The following is a 16,009-nucleotide window of genomic DNA, read 5'->3' on the forward strand; positions in this document are numbered from 1 at the left end:
TTTGAGATTTCTGATGGAAATATAACAAATTCCAGGAATATTCTGGTTAAATTTGACCTCTGAAGAAAAAAAAACCAGTGAATATTGTGGAGTACTGAAGTTTCTTAACAAAGAAAATAACCTTTTCAGATGGATGACAATCAGTTTAGGATCCCACTGGCCCACTACATGTACACTACATTTACTCTGGCCCACTACGCTAACAAGGAATGCAAGAATCCTCTGCTAAGCTGCAGTAAATTCAAAGGACAGAACTAGAGCTAGTTGAAAAATTTTCATCAAAACTATTTGTAAAATTGGGTTTTCTATTAAACAATGCCCCTTGTTTTTTGTTGTAAAAATGTTTGCTTTCTTTGGAAAATAGTGATTTTTCATAGAAAATCTGAACTCTAAAAGATTTTGGTTAAACATCTAAATGTTTTGACCAAAGCCCATAATATTTCAATTTGGATGTAATGCTTGAGTTCCTCATGGAAATTACAGTTCATTTACCTCATGACTCAATTCTTCTTTATCGACTGGGCTACCGAGCTAGACTTAATCTCATGATGCACTGAAGCTATAAGATTCCCATGATGTACTACCTCCCCTCACTAAGAGGACACACCACAGTGTATCATGGAAGATGAAGTCCTGGCTGAATATTCAGAATTAGTACTGTTTACTTATGCTGCCATGTGAATTCCTTTAGTTTTAACCCTTCTAGAAGAGGTCTAGAGCATCTCTCAAGGGCAGGTGTAACTAAGGGCTGGGACAGAAAGTTATTTGAGTCAAGGATTCTCTTCTTTGTTACCTATCTGTACACATGTTTATCACAATGGGATCCTGACCTTTGATTTTAGAACAGCCAAACACTGGTAAGCCAAAATTCCAGAGCCATAGATAGCATCACCAGCACTGTTTCAGATAGGTGTATATCTTTCAGCACACTCCTGAGTATGACAAGATGCCAGCTATTCCTCACATCCCATGTACTGATGTTGTGTTCCCTTGGCCCTTAGTTAGCTCATACAACTGAGTCCTAAATTAAGTCCTAAACAAATGTCCATAGTTGTACCACCCATGCTAGTGATCATATTGTGTGAGCAAAAACAAGTGTAATTGTGTACAAGTATGGTTATTATATTGTGGTTCAGGACAAAACATCAGCCAATCTATGATGCAAGGTGATTGCATTACCTTGCCTTTATGGTATTTTAGCCACCGGGGAAGCTGTATTTAAATTCAGCCTAACAAGAGCAGAGAGAGAAAAAAAGGTGAAGGGAGCTAGATATGTTGGGGTAAAATGTAGCTAAAGATGATTTAGAAAGAGTGAGAATAAAATCCATTTTTATGATGCCTGGAACATTCTTAGATACTCCGAACAATTAAATTAGAGAGAAATCTTCTTTTTAATCCTATGATAGGGCCAGAGAAGGAAAAGAGCCTGCCTGAGTTTGTGGATACAAAATGCCTCTGTGGTGGCATTGAGAAGTAAATGTAAAGAATGTCTTGACCAGTTAAAGGGAAAAAATTCGGTAGGGCTTCCCTCAGCCAAGTTAAGTGCAAGTTCTTAACTGTGGCTCACTTCAACCAAATTCCAAAAAGAAAAAAGAAATGTCACGGGATTCCAATCTCATCTCTAACCCTATTCCTGAAAATAAACCCATCCTCTCTGGCTCCTGCTGTCAAACTTGGCTCCGGGCTCCCGACAGCACTTTACTCTGATGTGTGCTGGGGTGGATTAATTAATTCCCCTCAGCTGGCCCTGAAAATCCCTGCACTTGAGGAAGGCACCTGTGGTCCTCCCTCTAGCCAAAGGGAGGAAATGGGATTTAACCCTTTCCTTATCAATCTCCACACAAAACACCCCATCACAATACCTTACTTTTGATCCCAGCATGCTTGCTTGTTTGGTCAAATAGTGACATGTACTTTACAATATTGTGCTATTAGCATATAACTTTGGTAGCATAGGTGTTAAAACACCATCTTAGTAGTCATTTCTTTTAGCAATTGTTAATTTGAGAGAAATCTGGCATACATTTATTATAATTATTATTACCTCCGGTAGTGGTAGAAAAGAGTTTGGTTTGGCATATATGATTTTCATTTTCTTCAACCAGCCTATTTTTATAGGTCAACTACTAGTGTAACTTAAATATTGTTAAAAATAAAACTTTTACTCTTCCTTTTTATGAGTAGCATTTTCCTGGCTGACTTTCACTGTATAAAATGAGACATTTCTATTAACGATTCTTAAAGTGGTATTAAAATTTTAACACCTCATTAGTAGAAAAACAAGGTTTGCCATTATGATATAAGAATTCTTTAGACCTTATAGAAATCTCAGACAGGATAGGACTCTCTTAATTAATATTCTAAATGAATTCCAGCACAGAAAACATCATCATTTCCTGTAGCACAGACTCTCCGTTCTGGCTCCTAGTCAATCACTAATATGCTAGTTTTATTGTCTGAGGTTCACAACTTCCTCTCAGGTTTGGAAATAAGAAACAGTAAAAATCTATTAAACTGGACATCTCTGACTGCTCTTAAATAATTGCAAACTGAGTTAAAAAGAGAGTGCTGATCCTCTGAGGTGCAGAACACTCTAAACTCCCATTTAGTTCAATGTCCTGTCCCTTAAATGGGCCCAGAGACTACAAGAAACTTTAGCTTTGGGCAGAATTCTGAATTAACTCTTTCTTTAACCCATCCACAATGATGCTTTGCTGATTTTTCTGGTTTTTTATTTTGTTCTGAAGATTAATTTTGCATGTTCAGAAAGCAAACAGATTGTGTCTAAGAAAGTGAATTCTCTTTCAAAAGTTAGGAGAGAAGAAGGAGGGAGAATGCATAATATGCACTGCAAGGGGAGACCTAATGATCACATGTATAAAGAAGAAGTAGATGGAATGAAAATCATCCTCTTGTCAAACTGAAGAGATTCTAAATTGTATTTTATCTCATATTTATGACTAAGAAATTGCTTCTATACTTTTCTTTTAATGTTTGCAGAGGTGCAAAATCAACAAAATGAAATAAACAAGAAATCAGTTTTGGTAGCACAAGACTCTACATTCTTCAAATCATATTTTTTACTTTTATCTGACTTTAAATTGATGGACAGAGTTTGCTAGTATCTCTCATCAGCCCTTTCTTGGAAATTTATTATCATGGGCTTGCAATCTGTGACCATGTTTTCTTTATAATGGAACTCATTATAATATCACTAAGATGATGATTCGTGTAATACACGGTTTGCAAGAAATGGTCTTCAGTATTAGCATATTTTTTCTTTTACTCATTCTGAATGATAACTCCAGCACAGCTCAATATTACATGATTTCCAAAATACCACCAAATTTGCTAAGTATGTTCTGTGCTGATACACAGAACAATATAACAGGTATCACAATCTCTAGAGATCCATTAAGTCTTAAGGGGAGTTGGCAGTTTGTAGTGTGTGTTAATGTTTAATTTGGACACAAATTGGAGTTAATTATATGCAAGTGGTTTGTGACTCATCCGTTCCTATCTATATTTAAATCTATTTCTCTGGCTTTGTTTTATTCCAATCAAATTAGCCATATAAAGAAGAGCTACTCTATAGCCTTACAGAAAATGACCAAAAAGAAAAGGAGTACTTGTGGCACCTTAGAGACTAACAAATTTATTAGAGCATAAGCTTTTGTGAGCTACAGCTCACTTCATCGGATGCATTCGAAAATGCATCCGATGAAGTGAGCTGTAGCTCACGAAAGCTTGTGCTCTAATAAATTTGTTAGTCTCTAAGGTGCCACAAGTACTCCTTTTCTTTTTGCAAATACAGACTAACACGGCTGCTACTCAGAAAATGACCAGGTAGTGCCAACTTGGCATTGAGATGTGACTGATTTGCTTTCTGAAGACTATCACACATTAGGAATTTGTCGCAAATCAAAAAAATGGTGCTAAGTCTTAGATGTGGCACAAAATATCAATATATAATCTTTAAAGCTTCTGAATAGACTATAAAAATAAATCAAATCAAGCAAATTAGATTGTTTCATTAGTGAGGTTCAGAAGAAATTTGTAAGCCAAAAACCTCCATGGAGTTAAGTGATAGTTGTCTAGGTCTTGGCTTTTCTTTTCTAGAATTAGCTTTCTTTAGAGCAGGATTTGAGGAAGCAAATTAGAAAGTGCAGATGTGCAAAGGCAAGATAGGAGACGCACATGGTAACGTTATCCACCATTTAAACTTTGCAAAGGGCCAGATTCTTATATCCTTCCTTACACTGAATAACATCTTGCACCATGAGTAGTTTCATTGCAGAAAAGGATATTAGAATCCGGCCTGAAATTACTCACTGCTATGTTTTTTTTTAAAATAAAGGAATAATAGTACATTAAAGGACAGATTCTGCCATGCTTATTCATGAGTACTAATTTACTCTGCAAATAGACTTTAATTAGAACCTTCCTCTGTATGTAGTCCCATTAATGTGACTAAGTGTTAGAAATTTAGGGTCCACTTTTGCAAGCTACTAAACTTAATAAATAAAGATAAAGATAAATAAATAGTAAAATGATTGTGACTCTTATTTGGTTTCATTGACTTACAGTAGGAAGAGACTTGTTCACTGTTATGAACAATTCTCCTTTGAATGCTTATTAACAGCAGCAATGGCATGGAGCCACTGTGTCGATTGAAAGATAAAGATGTTCTGCTGTCCTCTTCATGGTCTAACACTGTAGCACAAGGCATTTATTCCTAAAATATCTTTGGTGGTTTCTCTTGCTTGCTAAAACTTGCAAACAGTGAATGATCATGCTGTTTTAAATGTTGTAGACAGATGCTATTTGGATACCAAACCACTGAAATAGAACAAATCTGCAGATCCTAGTTACTCTAATAAATACTTTAAATACTAAATAAATACTTTTGATGTATCTTCCTGGAGAACTGTCATATTGCCATTTCTGTTGTTAATTTTGCTGAGCTTTGTATATTGTGTACTACCAGATATAAGCAAAGTATGCGGATCAGCTTCAAGAAGGCTGTCATTTTTTTTTGTCCAAACATCCTGATAACTAATCTAGCATTCCAAGTTCTGTATCTTCAGGCATTGAAGTGGATATCTACTATCCACTCAGAAGACACACATCCATGTACACTGCTGGCACTTACATGCATATCAGAGATAATCTCAGAAACTTTAATGAAAAAATATTAATTCCTTCAATTCTAGATAAAGACTGTGTAAACAGGTTTGCTGTATATTTATTTTGTAATACTACATGTGAATATATTATACCTACAGACATATTGTACATATGTACATAATTATAGATACTTTATGTATATAATATATGAATTTGACACAGATATAGAGGTTCATGAACCAATATGTGCACAAACTGAACAATAACTTACCTATAGAAGAATTTCTTCCTTTTTCTTTTCACTTGAGTTTGTCTAGTGTGTGGGAAAGAGACATCCACTATTCAAATTTCTTCACTTGTCTCAGATAAACTAGAGAGAGTTTTCAGTTCATACCAGGAGTGTGAGGCAGTATCCCAGGAAGACTCCTCTTGCTCCAGCCCCTAGTAACTGAACTCTTCCAGCACAGTCACATTTTATTTATACACATACTGTCCTTTTCAAAACAAGCAGCCAGCTGGAATGATTCAAACCTCCGCTCAGCACACCGTTAAAATGCAGCTTCCTTCTTGGACATGGGAATTACACTAGGGAGCAGTCAGAGAACAGCAAAAAGGCTATGAGAACTATTTAATCACCCGAATACCAGCTGCTCCTGCTACTACTGCTGCTTCTGGTGCTGCTTCTGCTGCTGTGCCTCTTGTTTAGCTGTAGTCAGTCTCCGTTTCCCTTTCTCTCATATCTACAGAGCTGTAAAGGCAGCTTTACACGATTATGATTGGCAGAATCAGCCAATTCCTTCAGCTAATCAACCTCAAGACTTTCAAGGACTGGAAGCTGTTGTGATGTCATTCAGAGAGTGACATGTTACAGATGAATACATTCCAATGGAAGCTACTTCAGAGATCAGCTGCATTCATTTCACACCACAGTGATTGATTAGATGCTCCTGGAGGATTTGCATAATCTGTCATTGTGTAGTTGGACCACCTCCTTTACAACCAGGCTATATTAAATGTGGGGGTAAAATACCCACTTGCAATATCTGACATCTACACCTGAAGGTGTAACTAAAATAATGGGAAAGTGAAAAGTTTACTGATTTTCCTGGCTGGATTATATTTCAATCAGGTGAAAAAACGGAATGTGAGAAGTATAGCAGGAGAGTCACACTTGTGTAAAACTGCTGGCTCCCTCCCTCCCTCAAGCTAGGACCCCCTGAGAAGAGAAAAAGCACTCTATTAACAAAGGGATTATAGCCAAAATCAAGCATCAGTTTAACTACAAATAATTTAACTGATAGTGTATGTTGGTGTGGATGTGTTCAACCAGCTGTACTTTACCATTTCACTTAATCTGAGTGGCACACAATATCCTTCCATCCATATGTGACATAACATGGCCCACCTAGCTATTGCATACTTATTGATCAAAACCTTCTATCCCATACAGTTAAAGATTAACCCTGATCATACAACCATAGCAAAGAATCATGATTTTTTAATGAAATTTTCTTACATTACATTACAGGAAAACTTAAACTCTTTGATGTAACATTTAGTTTCCAATTTTAAATGATTTGACTGAGGCACATATATATCTTTTCATTCCAAAATTCTCCATGCATGTTACCCTTAAACACTGAAATTTAGTCACTTCTACACAACCCATCCCACAGTAAGGGAAGAGTAATTTTTAACAAGGGGATATGTGCAAACCTATATTAGTCTGACAGGATCTCTCATGTTCATACCATGCAGGCATGTCCCCAGTGTACAAGGTCCCATCTAAATGACCCACACAGTAAATTGCAGGGAGAACTCAGTTTATCTACAGTACCTTGGAATGATGAAGGGCTAGATTAAGTCTACCGCAATTTGAATCTGAGGTTCCAGGTATAGTAGGTGTTTCTAACCCTTTGCTTGGAGCCTTAATTTGTTCCCTCCAGCTAAATCAGAGATTGAGTTGGAATTAAAACCCAAGGCACTTCTAGCTCATTTTTTGTAACCCCCGAATTACACAGAATCTGTGGGGATCATAAATACTCATAACATGTCATGCCCTCCGCAACCTCCTAGGGACTAAGGCTATGATTGTCAAAGAGCCCTAAAGGAGTCAGATACTCCTCACATTAAAATTCAGTGGAAGTTGGCTGCCTAATTCCCTTATATCTCTTGGAAAATCACAATCAAAATCAAAACCTCCAAACCATTTTACAAATTCAAGTAAAAATGTCCTTTCCAAACCTGATAGGAGAGAACACCCACCTAAACTAGATTTCCCTAGGCAATCTAGAATAACTGCCTCCTATCTTAAGTACCCCAGGATCTTAATGAAAATATCAATCTCAGCCATCATCCTCCATCTGATCCTATTCACACACTTCACTCCCATCTACACTCATAGTGATAGAACATAACTTTGGACTGGGCTACTAACTTCACCACTGTGGAAAAGGGCAAGTACGGTACATCTGGCAAAATACTCCTCTGCTGCAGCCAGATGTACCAGGCACATCATCCTATTCCTTTGAATTTAATGGCACATCAAAAAATGCAATAGCACAGATGCTCCTTTGGAGGGCCAGCAGCCAAGTGGTTAAGAATGTCCTCAAAAATTTATTTTAATTTAGATGATAAAGTCATTACACTCAGCCATTCCCAGAGCTTTATTCCTTAGCCTAATGGCATGTCATAATGGAAGAATCCACCATGAAGCAGCATTGCTATTAATTTGTACCACCTCAAAACTCTCCTTCCCTATCCAATGCCTTAAAGACCATTTTGAGTGGAATATCTTACGATAGCTTCTAGATAGAGTCCACCCACTGACACAAATATCCACAAATCAATACTCATTTCAGCTCTCTCTGGCTGTTCAGGATAATGTTCCAATGCTGGTCTGTTCATACTACTGTCTGGAGTTTCACAGATTGCTACAAGATTAATGTTAGTGGGATAGACCCATTTGCTCAGCTCAAGTGGCTAGCCTTACCCAAGTGGAATTATATCAAAAGATTATAAACTGGTCTGTCATATCTTCTTTTAATGCTTGAAACATAGGCAAAGCTGCTCTGTCTATGTGAAACAAAAAGAGCTTACCCAGTTTTGGGTAAGAGATAAACAAATTCCCACATATCAAATTTCTGCTCCTATCTATTTTGGGTAGTGGGGATAAGCAGACTCCTTTTGTCTAAATTCTACCCCAACCATGAGTGAGTTTGAAAGGGCCACTCAGTTTAGAACATTGTTGGTTTCCTATTCTATTTCAGAGAGACTCTCTGAAAAATAAGGAACGGAAGAGAGACCAGTGAGAAAAATAATTCAGTGAAAAAATAGGGTAAAAACCCCCCAAAAGCAGCAAAGGAGAAACAGAGAAAATTTCTAACTCTAATTATAAAACAGCCACAACATTAATTTATACCACCTGACAGGTAATCTTCTATCCCTTCCATATAGTATGGACTATTCATTATCTAATTAAATATTTTTTAAATTGAATTACCCTTGGAAATAAAATATTAGTTAATACCACCATTATGTTTATACATGTATTTTTACTTAATCCCTTGTGAACCTTTCTGCCATCTATGTCAGCTGGAAAATTATAGATGAAATCATGAGAACAATCTTGATCCCTCTCTCACACTTTTCAGAGAGCACCTCATTTCTGTCCTCGCCACCCCAGTTTTTTAGCATGTGTAAATCTTTCTTTTGCTCTGTAAAATTTGTTCTTGAAAAAGCTACAGTTTGTAAATTCTGGAAACAACTAAGAAAATGTTTTACTCTTCTAAACCCCATTGCCTTCTACCAAACCCACTATTACTCAGCTTCGATGAGCTGAAATCAACAAAACACCAAGTCCAAGATTTTCAGAAATGGGTGCCTACAGTGAAAATGATGGGAACTGCTAAAGATTCAGCATTTTTTGAAAAATCATGCCTCTTATTTTGTTACCTAGGTAAAACCAGGATCTGAAGTCCATACTTATCTATCCTTTCTTAGGTATTTGTATGGCCCACATCACTCTAGTATCTATGTCTCATTCTTTAATGTATTCATCTTCACAACATCCTCGTAAGGTAAAGAAGTGCTCTTATCTCCAATTTACAGCTGGGAGCTGAGGCACAGAGAATAAGTGCCTTGCCCCAGATCATATAGTTCTCCTGTGGCAGTGCAAGGCATTTTGAATCCTGGTCTCCTGAGGCCCAAGCAAACACCCTAATCACTCTCTCTATTTTAAAAAATTCTATCCCAAATCTTTTAGGAGTATAAAAGGAATGTTTTGCCATTGTTATGTATATTTTGTGCTTTCTACATTTTTCCTCATCTACTCGTTGCAATGCTCTGAGAATATTTCAAAAAGGATTCTTATTTTTCCATTCAAAGCAAACTTTACAGATAACAAAAATGTCCTACTGCTGCATTGGGCACCTCTCCAAAATAAGTCCCAGTAAATATAAATGGTTGTTTCAGCTAAAAGTACCCTCCCTTTCTGGCCACATTGGATTCCTGAGTTTTAAAACAAGAAACAGCCGTCTCTCAAAGACCTGCTACTTCTTGAGTTGTGGAGACATCATGTGAGCTTCCCTACATCAAGCCAACTGAGCATGAAAAAAACCCAGGAGTACTTGTGGCACCTTAGAGACTAACACATTTATTAGAGCACAGGCTTTCGTGGGCTACAGCCCACTTCATCAGATGCATAGAATGGAACATATAGTAAGAAGATTATATATATATATATATATACATATATATATATATACACACACACACACACACACACACATATAGAGAAGGTAGAAGTTGCTATACAAACTGTAAGAGGCTAATTAATTAAGATGAACTATTATCAGCAGGAGAAAAAAAACTTTTGTAGTGATAATCAAGATGGCCCATTGAGTATGGGTTGATGAAGCTTATTTCATTGAATGTGCACATAGGATTTAAGAGCAGTTCATTAGCTGGTATAAATCATCATAGCCACTTTGACTTCAATAGAGCTAATGCAATTTACACCAGCAGAAGATCTGCCCCTAAGTCTCCAACAGGGTTCTCCAGATCCATAGTGGTTTTATGTATATTAAGCCAACATAAAATGATAGCAGGATTTTTACAGCATTCAAATACATATTTCACTAACTATAAGGAATTTCTTTCTAGTGTCTTGTTAAGTTTATTTTAAGAGAATCCAATACTTTGGCTCTAAACCAAAGTGTTTAGCAGTTATGTAAGCTCAGACGTGTGCAGATGAAATATCTATGTGTACGCACACACACTTGGACTTCAGCTTCATGCCTCACAACACACCCAAGGCATTCATATCTTTTGCTAGAAGTACCTGCATTGTTATGGGTTATTTTTTACTTCCCAGATGATATATGGGGAAGATGCTGCTACTATTCCACTTAAGTATGAAGCAATGAATTGAAACAAAAAACCTGTTACAACATCTTATGTGGTGGGGGGGAGGCAAAAGATATTCCCTAGAATTCCTCCCTGCAGACCCTCTTCAAATCACACCTCTTCTGTTATTCCACTGTCTACATTGCATACAACTCCCACTTTTCTGTTGCAGGTGGCAGAGGCTAATTGGATACCTTTGTTCTGTAATGGCCTCTTTTCCTCCCTTATAAAGTAACTTTTATATCCAGATGTGACTTTGTTACTGTAAAGGCTATGTTACTTTCAGAGAGTGTGTTGATATAAACCAATATTCAGTTATATGTTATACCAATATTCATTAACATTTAACATTAGAACTGTCCCACATTGCTCTAATCCTATCGATATCTTATGCCTTAAATGATTACTTAACTGAAAAAGTACAAATCCAGTCATCAAAACACTAACCATCGAAGAGAAAAATAGATGGACTTGTGCCTCTTAATCCAAAACCTAATCTATGTCACTGCTTACTGTACAACCAAGTCATTTTGACATTGAGTGCTGTAGAAAAGACAACAGCACTTTTTATCCAAGATAAATGTCATTGTACATTCCTAAATAAATAAATAAAGCCTGTTGGACCCTATCCTGTTCCCAGGTTTTCCCATACAAATGTCCATCAGGGATTCAGATCCTACTTTCACTAGCAAACTCCCATTGACTTAATTGGGAGCAGGATTGGAACCCGCAAAGAACTTTCATAATGTGAGAAACTTTTTAAAGCATAAACCTTTTTACCTCTCTCATTTTTATCACATTTTCTAATTCTTGGAGATATTTGGGTGTTAAAAAAGTTTTACTTCCTTCCTTTACTCTTTGTATGTGTTCCTGTGACATAATCCTGATTTGTGATTTTTTAAAATTCATTTCCTCGCTGACCTATTGTTATGTCACAAACAAAGGATGAATATGTCCTTACCAAAATATCCAGCAGCATAGAAGCTAAACACTGAATGAATATATTTTTGCAGAAGTAATAGTATTTGAAATAAAAACAAAGGGAAGGCAACAAATGACTGATATGCTTGAAAAAGGTTGTTGCTTATTTAGTTTTTCTAATTTGCTTCAGTATGAAACTCTGAAAATGAGATTTGCTGATCCAAAAGCAGCCTCCAACAGCTCAATTTTTTCTCCCTATGGATATCTGAAGAGTTTTATTCCACATCTTTTCCTGATGTGAAAATCAAAGTACTTATACCAGCATCAAACTGGTGTAATGAAGTAGAGAAGCAGGCTATTCACATGTTCTCCAATATCGAAGATGAATCAGCACCATCCCACCGAAGCAGGTGCCGTGGAGGTTGGGAAAAGAGCATTTCCCCCAAAAAGATCTGTTCTCTGTGTGTATTCAAATTGATATAATGACTGACTTTAGTGACTAATATATGTTGGGTTTTTTAAAGATTTTTCTCCTCTTAGCCTGCAGATCCAATACAAGAAAGACTGGGTGAGTTGGATTCTATACCATCTTAGACATCGTCATCTGAATTATATACTAATTTCCAGGGACTTAGAGCTGCACAAACCCTTTGAAGGAAATTGATGAATCCTGTCACTGCCTCCTGAGGTACATTGAACATATGCTAAGTAGAAGACTCAAAGCAAAATCTGAAGACAATGAGGTTCCACAGGCATCACTGAGGGCCTAATATGACCTGCAGACCCTTTATTGCAGAAGTCAGTGTAAAGATGACTTACAGAGAGTAGGTTGAGTTGTAAGCTAGCAGACAGACAAAAACACCTTTCCACTTGCAACTTGATCATAAGTGATACAGAAAGCACTGAGAAAGAATAGAAATCTCATAAGGCTGTTTTACAAAGTGAATTTTCATACAAGAACCAGACTTTAATATCCCTCGTTTTTGTCCAGTTTCCTTGCACTGCTCCACAGTCTTACCTCATGTAGCCTACATGCTGGATGTCACATGGTTCAGAACACAAGCTGTATCTGGACTATTTTAAAATAAGGGGGGGGCACTGCCATGAAGTGCCTTAGGGAAAGGCCTATAATTTGGTTGTCATGGACTAATGTAAAAAACATTTATTAAAAGGAGTAATTACAGAATAAGATAAGGAATTTTGTTAATAAGAAAAGAGAGTTAAATCATTCTTTCTCTGCTAGGATCATGACACTTAGGAAAGTGAGAAAAATTAGCACAGTATAACATAATTCAATTGATTCGTCAATTCATGTTAATTAATTCCATATGTCAGCCAGGATACACTTCTAGTACAGAAAGAGAGGTTGCCTATATCACTGTTGTGCATTGTTTTACAAATGGATAAATCAGCATGTCAATGCTTCAAATAAATCCTTTGAAGATCCAATAGTTAAAAGCTCATGCAAGAGAACAAACAGTCAAATTGTACTTGGGCTCACAAGTTGCCTAAAGGCACATCAATTCTAATAAATAGGAATCAAAAGCAGCTGCTGGCAAACCCACCATCACATCATCTGGTAAACCAACCAATGGTATACAACCAATGGTATACATATAAACTGGGGATTTTCCCCTTGCTCGTTAAAAATAAAAGTTCTAAGGTTTGCACTCTTGATTTAAGAGCTTAAGTGAATCTTTCTCTCTTTTCTGTTATTTGAATGTGTGGAAGGATTCATAAATGCCTTAATTAGACTCCAGTGGGAGTCTCCTATAACATGTCCACAAAGGAGAATCTTTAAGTACTGTAAGACACTTCCGAAATAAAAGATGAAACTACAAAAGGCATTTTCAAAGGTGAAACTACAAAAAGCATTTATCTTTCCTTTTTCCTTTCTTTGTTCTTTCTTTGCAATCCAGATGTCAAACTTCCACTACGCTTTAATGATGATTTTCTTTTAGGTTGGCTTTCACAAGCCTAGCTTTTTCATATGCTCTAATTTAAAGCGATGAAAAATCCACTGCTAAATCATTTGCAAACCGATATTCTAGTATCACTGTAAAACAATTGTATAAACTGATCCTATTGTAGAGGGTATTTTGTTTCATGTTAGCAAATGTCTTTTATCTCAGGAATCCCAATATCATTTGTTTTCTGTCTGCTCTAGTCCTATAGGGAAAGGCTGCTCATTTATGAGCTACTCCTGCTAATGCTTTAACCAGCATGGGAAATCTTAATGTTGCACTAAGCTTTCTTAAATCAGTTTCTGTTCTCTTAGGTATCCTTCTCCTCTGTAAATTACCACCACTCTAAGGTAATGTACTGGATACTCAGAGGGACACACTCTTCTCTTTGACAAATTGATTTCATAATAGTGAGTAGGGGGTGCCTGAACATTGTACATCTGAAAGGTATTGAAATGGGGTCTGAAAACTCCTTGCATTTTGAGGTTGGAAAAGAGACATGATATTCTAGTTGCATTTTCTTTATATGCTAAATCCTGCTTGTCTTCCTCACATGTAGTCTTGTTAACACCAGTGGAACTATTTGCGTGAATACAATGAACACTCTGGATCCTAAATGCATTTGTGTTACACCATCAATCACTAATTATATCCTGTAGTTCCTTTGAATATCATAGCATACCATGATGCATGGGAAACAGGGCAGAGAATTTCTTTACTAAGTGATTATGAAAGGCAGCCATTGATATCATGTGGAACTTTGGAATCCTCTGAATGGTTGCATTCTGATGCCAAAGAAAGGAAAGAAAGAAGAGCAACAAAGGGAAAGAAAGAAGAAAAGAAAGAAAGAAAGAAAGAAAGAAAGAAAGAAAAAAGAAAGAAAAAGAAAGAAGAAAGAGAAGAAAAAGAACAAGAAAAAAAAGAAAGAAGAAAGAAAAGAAAGAAAGAAGAAAGAAAAAAGAAAGAAAAAAAAGAAAAAGAAAGAGAAAGAGAAAAGAAAGAAAGAAAGGCAGTTGAAAATCTGTGATGACTGATTTTTACACTGGTCCAGCTGCACTGTGTGTCAATATTAGAGACAGTCTGATGAGACTGGAGCCAACAATGTTGAACTCAAAGAAACTTTAAGAGAATTTTCATCTGATAAGAAAATTAGAGTCATGATTTTTCATATTTAAAGTCTAGTGGATTTTCTTAAGGAAGAAAACTATATCAGGGCCTTTAAGGATGTTAAATTTGATGATATAATAGACCTTTTTTATTTTCACCTATTATTGTCTATACAGTTTTCCTTAGATGGGAGTTATTTACAGAACTTCAACTTGAATAAAAACATGAGAGTAATACGAGGCGCCGTAACTTAAGAAGATGAGGTATAATTATAAACAGTGCACAATGATCACCATCTTCCAGTCAATTAGCATTCCACTCACAATCCTCCTAAAACTCCACTTCTTCCATGATGTCTAATAAGAGGTGAGCTAATTAAAATAATTATTAAAAGAAGAAAGAAAAAAATGTATGGAACCATCAACAATGTGAGCATTCCAAAGCTGAATAACCATATGGTTCTCAAATAATGTACATGCTTTGTGCTGCTTCATTCCACACCCATTGTCAGTCACATTAATTGGATTATATCATATATTAGATGGTTAGATTTTGGAGTTTTTTATTCTACTTCTGGACATGTGAAAAATAATCATCAAAAACTATTTCTTTATCTATAGTTGTAGTTGAAATGATTATTAAATAGACATGGAATAACCCTTGAACAGTGAATCTAGAAACTGAATTTAGTGTATAGAAGCTAAAATGCTATATAGATTGCAATGTAGACTGTTGTTACAATATCAAAGGTAGGTTTGAAAGAAATAGATTAAATAATGAAGGGATAATAGGTTTGTTTTCCAGATAGAGAGCTTGCTTCTTTTATGGTAAAAATAAAATCATTTTAAGAAACAAAATGCTGCAACCAAAATAAAATAAGAAGACAAAAAATAAGATCATGCTTATTTTACATGTTACATCTTGTGCTCCCATAGAGGGCAATATTGCATAAAAGATTGACTTCATCAAATGAACCAGGTATTTGCCAATTCATCTGTGTTAATATACTTTAAAGAAAAATTGCTATTACAATAAATTTGATGCTGCATTTCCCCTCAGTCAAGCTATGACATGCATTCAATGAAGTACACAAAAGCACATAACATAGCCTTATTAAAGGTGAAGGAAATTAATTTTGTACACTACTTACTAGTAGATTACAGAGGATAAACAGTCAAATTTTAACTCGTAGGTTTCTGTTCGGTAACTAAACCACAATAAATACTCATTTTTTGTTATTAACATTGGTTGCACAAACTACTAAGGAAGTGCACAAAAGAATATGTTGTCAGTCATTTGGAGCAGAATTTATACATAAATATGTGCCTTAGAGACAAGAAAAATCCTGTGATTTTTTTAAAATATGTCTTAGTTTACAGATAGAATCAGGGAAAATAAATATATAGTAGAATGATCTGTGAAATATTTATCTACTGTATACCAGTCCAGTGGGAAGGGAGAAATACAGGCATATTCTGAGTTAC

At 36.0% G+C, this 16,009-nt stretch overlaps 1 protein-coding gene across 6 annotated transcripts in view; it reads right to left on the reverse strand.

The window, feature by feature from the left end:
• Nucleotides 1-16,009, reverse strand: part of LOC119854603 (bifunctional heparan sulfate N-deacetylase/N-sulfotransferase 4) — a 253,325-nt gene that overhangs the window by 182,003 nt on the left and 55,313 nt on the right. Inside the window, exon 1 of one of the 6 annotated variants that reach the window (XM_043513135.1) lies at nucleotides 5,399-5,865. The exons of 4 other annotated variants lie outside the window; for them this stretch is intronic. The gene's annotated coding sequence lies outside the window, so the exon portion shown is untranslated. Of the gene's footprint in view, nucleotides 1-5,398; nucleotides 5,866-16,009 lie in introns of those variants that run through there. One more of the 6 variants, XM_043513139.1, reaches the window with a different exon arrangement.

The sequence above is a fragment of the Dermochelys coriacea genome, chromosome 4 (assembly GCF_009764565.3).
Source record: "Dermochelys coriacea isolate rDerCor1 chromosome 4, rDerCor1.pri.v4, whole genome shotgun sequence".
Classification (NCBI taxonomy): Eukaryota; Metazoa; Chordata; order Testudines; family Dermochelyidae; genus Dermochelys; species Dermochelys coriacea.